This window comes from Oratosquilla oratoria, chromosome 7, assembly GCF_046742065.1.
Source record: "Oratosquilla oratoria isolate Oo_2021 chromosome 7, ASM4674206v1, whole genome shotgun sequence".
Lineage (NCBI taxonomy): Eukaryota > Metazoa > Arthropoda > Malacostraca > Stomatopoda > Squillidae > Oratosquilla > Oratosquilla oratoria.
Window position 1 is genome coordinate 81176437 of NC_134783.1, and position 5619 is coordinate 81182055.

Consider the following 5619-nt stretch of genomic DNA (forward strand, 5'->3'; position numbering starts at 1 on the left):
GGAAGTTTTGGACTTCTGGCTCAGAGTCAGGATTCCGGTGATGGCAGAAATGAGCACCAGGAGAAAGATCGTTTCCCTCTTTGAAGAGTGGAAGGTTCTGCAGAAGAGCAAGCGGAATACAGGAGTCAAGTCCCGGGAAAAGCAGAAGGCGTTTGAAGAAAATCTCCTGGACCCTCTGGACATCACCCATGCTGATGCGCTTGCCCTGATGACCATCAAGGAGGACAAGGACTTCCTCATGGCGCAGCGGGAGAAGGGGAGACGGGGTTCTATGGCGGGGCATGACAAGAGGTTGGAAGCTGGGGTCTGTCGACGAGAGAGAACTGCTGCACGTGGTGGACGCGAACGGTCGCCGATGGCAGAGGAGACCGTGGAATTGGAGTCTGTCCTCGTCCGCATCCTCCAATCCAGTCCGTCCCTCCTCAACCTCCTCATCTGGTGACGAAGGAGCCTCACCGCCCAAGCAAGCGAGAATGCGGGGAACTAAGACGATTATGTCCCTTGATGTAGTCGGCACGGTGGATCGGACGGGGGTCATCAGCCGTCAGGCTCTTCGAATCATAGCTGAAACGGCAAGTAGCTTGGGCCATGATCCCCAGGAGCTAATCCTCAACCCGGAGTCCATCCGAAGGGCAAGAGCCAAGTACCGGGCGTCGCTGGCGGGAGAAATCAAGGAGGCATTCAGTCCACAGACTCCCCTCACCATCCACTGGGACGGTAAAATCGTTTCTCAAGACGACTGATCTCGGGCCGACCGGCTCGCCATCGTTGTCACCGGTAAAGGTGTGTAGAAACTCTTGGGTGTTTCAAAGCTGGGTGTTGGGACGGGCGAGGCTGCCGCCACAGCTGTCTTTGAGTATCTGGAAGACTGGGGAATCAGTGATCGCGTCATAGGGATGTGCCTCGACACCACGAGTGCAAACACTGGCGATGTCAACGGAGCCTGTACCTTACTGCAGGAATTGATGGAGCAGCCCCTATTCTTGTTCCCCTGCCGTCACCACGTGCACGAACTTCTAGTTGAAAAGGATTTGGCTCGTGCTTGGGACCCTCATCTGGCCCTGAGATCAACCTCTTTTCGCGATTCAAGTACTGGCAGTTCATCGATCGTTCGGCAGTCCAGCCTCTTTCCGACCTCCCCGAGATCTTGGCTGCCAAGAAGGAACCCATCATCGAATCCCTGAATGCCAGTATGATCCAGAACCAGCCCCGAGACGACTACAGGGAACTGGCGGAGCTCACCATCGCCTTCCTTGGAGGTGTTCTTCCCAAGATGACGATCCAGCGCCCTGGTGCTCTCCACCGAGCGGGGTGGATGGCACGCATAATCTACTCCCTGAAGATGTTGCTGTTTAGAGAGCAGATCACCGGGATGAGTAAGCAAAGAAGGGTGTAGAAGAGAAGAAGCAGGCTTTTATAGATTGGCTACAAATTAGGATGAGGGAATCGTATGAGAAGTACAAAGTAAAGAGAAAGGAAGTTAAGCATAAGATAAAGGAAGTAAAGAGGGGATAAGAGTATGACAGAAAATTTTGAAACTAATAAAAAGATGTTTTGGAAAGAAATTAAAAGAGGAAGAGGAGGTGAATCAAGTAGAGAAGAAAAGGTAAAAGGTGCAGATGGAGAGATGGTAATGGAAGAGAAGGCAGTGAGAGGAAGGTAGGCAGAGTATTTTAGGGAGTTGCTAAATGTGAAGGAGGATAGGGAGGGAAAGGTAGTTCCAGTGGGAAGCGCTAAGAAAATGAGAGTGATGAGTGAGGAAAATGGAGGAGAAATAGGGAAAAATGAAGTGAATGCAGCTGTTAAGATGATGAGAGCAGGTAAGGCACCTGGGTTGGATGGATGCCATGCAGAATGTCTGAAGAAAGGAGGTAAAGTTATGGTGGACTGGCTGGTGAGGTCATTTAATGTTTGTTTAAGAAAGGGTAGAGTGCCGGAGGGCTGGAGGAGTGCCTGTATTGTTCCGCTTTACAAGGGAAAGGGGGACAAGTGTGAGTGTAGTAGTTTCAGAGGGATCAGCTTGTTGAGTGTAGTTGAGAAGGCTTATGGGAAGGTCTTGATTGAGAGGATTAGGAGAGGAACAGAGGGAGTAATTGGTGAGGAACAGTATGATTTTAGGACAGGTAGGGGTTGTGTAGATCAGATTTTTGTGGTAAGACATATATGTGAGAAAGCTATAGGAAAAGGTAAGGATGTTTTTTGGGTTTTTATGGATTTGGAAGAGGCATACGACAGGGTAGAGAGGAAAGCACTGTGGGAGGTACTGCAGATGTATGGGATAGGAGGAAAGCTGTTAAGAGCAGTCAGGAGTTTTTACGAGAGTAGTAGTGCTTGTGTTAGGATTAGAAATGGAGAGAGTGAATGGTTTGAGGTAAAGGTGGGACTTCATCAGGGATGCGTTATTTCGCTCTGGCTGTTCAATCTATACATGGATGGGGTGGTGCGAGAGGTAAATGCAAGGGTAGTGGGTAGGGGGTTGAAGATGGTTAAAGAAAATAGAGAAAAGTGGGAAATAAGCCAGTTGTTGTTTGCTGACGACACTGCGCTTGTAGCAGGATCAGAGGAGGGATTGAGGAAGTTAGTGACAGAGTTTGAGAAGGTGTGTGAAAGAAGGAAGCTGAAGATAAATGTGGGCAAAAGTAAGGTGATGAGATGAACAAGGGGAGAGAGTGACAGTAGGCTGGAAGTGAGCATTAAGGGAGAGCAATTGGAGGAAGTGGATAGTTTTAGATACTTGGGTGCGAATGTGGCAGGAAAATGGAGGAGTGGGGGTGGAGGTAGAATGTAGATTGAGAGAAACGAGTAAATGCCTTGGTGGATTAAAGAGTGTAGTGAGAAATAGACATCTGGGAATGGATGCTAAGAGGAGGTTATATGAAGGAATGATTGTGCCGACAGCACTGTACTGGGCAGAAACATGGAACATAAGAGAAGAAGAGAGAAGGAGTTTGAATGTGTTTGAGATAAAATGAGTGAGAAGTATGATAGGGGTTACTAGGCTGGATAGAGTGAGAAATGAGGGGGTGAGGAGGAGAACAGGGGTGGAAAGGGAGTTGGGAGATAGGGTTGATGAAAGAGTATTAGGATGGTTTGGACACATGGAAAGAATGAGTGAAGAAAGACTAGTAAAAGAGGTGTGGAAGGCAGAGGTGGAAGGAGTAAATATGAGGGGGCGTCCTAGGATGAGATGGATGGATGGGGTAAAAAATTACAAAAGAGAGGAATGTCTGTAGAGGAAGGACGGGAGAGGACAGAGGATAGGGGTGAATGGAGAAGGGTTGTGCATAGATGATGCTGTGATGCATGAGGGGGAGTGGGTGGGGGATGGGGAGTGAGGAAATATGTATGAGAAATTTGACGCAGCCCGAAGGGATTACTCCCCGTCTTCTCCTTTTCTGCATGAGGGGACGGAGAGGGGGCGTCGCCGAATTAATGAAGCGGCCTTGCTGTGGATGTGCTGTGTCTTGTGACACTGCTTCTGACCCAGGCCAGTGGACAGGATGCAGGAATGACCCGTCATCCAGGAGGTGTCAAGATGATAATGAGGGAGGAGGGTGGAGGGGAGTGGAATATATAGGGGATGGAATGGGTGGGAGTAGTTTCTGTGCCTTTTTCTTTTTGGCTACCCCCCCGTGTAAGGGGGGGAAAGCCTTTGGTATATGTATGTATTATTATTATTATCATTATTATTATTAGTATTATTATTATTATTATTATTATTATTATTATTATTATTATTATTATTATTATTATTATTATTATTATTATTATTATTATTATTATTATTATTATTATTATTATTTTTATTTTATTCTATTTTGTTTTATTTATTTATTTATCTATTTATTTACTCATTTATTATTTATTTATTTATTTATTTATTTATTTATTTATTTATTTATCTATCTATCTATCTATCTATCTATCTATCTATCTATTTATTTATTTATCTATTTATTTATTTATTTATTTATTTTCATTTATCTATTTATTTATTTATTTATTTGTTTATTGTGCCTGGCGCGTCAACAAAGAGTGGCTTTCGTGGACTCAACAGGTACGAGTATGGGAAACCCACCGGGTAAAGGCACGGTTACAACAGTCGATGAAAAGCTTGCAATCCAACTTTTACATTAATCCATCCTATAATAAGTGATTACACGTAAACTCCAGCTTCACTTTGTAGAGAAACTCCAACCAATCACGTAAAAGAAGCTACAGCAAGCCCCACCCTCTATCCAGAAAGAGGAATCTCATTGGCAGGTCCAGTGTCTATGCCACTTTCTCAAATATTTTATTCTAAATATATTTGAACGACTCGTGATATCTCTAAAATGCACATTTGACGATCTTTGCATATCATATATACACACACACGCATAACTCTCGTGGGCGGGAAGTTGTGTGTGTGTGTGTGCGTGAAAGGTCACAGCATTACCCATAGATCGGTCATATACACGCTTTGAGCTCTCCTCCGGGATGGAAATAGCTGTCGATCACGAGTCCAACACGTGATCCAAAGACCATGGTGAATCACACAACCAACCGCCGGACAAACACGTACCAACTAGAGCTCCCGAGAGTTACATAAAAAAAAGGAACTTCTCAGCACTATAAGGATAGCAGGACACCTAGGTTGTGTTAAATAGGAAGGGGAACACTTGTGGATGCCCGAGATAGTTTAATACAGTGGAAATATTGAGTATCGAGGAAAATTGGGAGGGAATAAAAACAGACCAGAAAATGGCGATGAAGTAGAACGAAACGTAAATATGAGCGCAGAGATCTCTAGCGGAGTGAAAACGAGACGTAGTGTAAAAATGAACGTGGAAAACCCGAAAAGATTTCTAAAGGGTAGTGAAGACGAAACTTTTTCTGGATTTAATAGGTACGAGAAAAGAAACCTGAGTACAATTATAGACATAGTAAAGGAAATGAGATTTAGGAAGAGTACATGGAATTAAGAGATTATGGAACTAAAGAAAGATATTAAGGATCTAAAGAAAGAGTATCTAGAAACAAACAAGGAAGTGAGTGGTTTAAAGAAAAAAAAAATGCTGAAATAAATAATGAGGAAAGTGAACGAAAAAAGAGGTAAAAAGTGAAAATGAGAGGATGAAAGACAAAGATACCACTAATAGTGCGACCATAAAAAAGAGGTGAACGAACAACTAAAGGCAATAACCGAGAAAAATTGAGGAAACATAGGAGAGGAAGATTTACAGAAAATCAGGAAAGAATGGAAAAATATCAAGAAAGCGAAAAGATAACTTTTAAAGAAATTGTACGACAACAAATGCAGGGAAATGTCAAAGACACAGTTATTCGAGTAATCAAGGAAAAAGACAATTGAATTAGAGATACAGTTGATAAAAAGAAGCGTATAGTAGTATTTGATCTAAAGGAAAAATATAACCTAGTTAGATATTTCAAAGAATAAGAGGAGAAAGAAATAGCAAGAAAGGTTCTGAAAGCAGTACAAGACGAAGAGCAAGAAATAGAAAAGGAAATAGAAGTGCATAGTGTGGGACAATATATGAAAGAAATAATCTACTTGTAAAGATCAAATTAAAGTCATAAATGGTAGCGGAAGAGATATTAGCAAAAGCAGGAAAATTA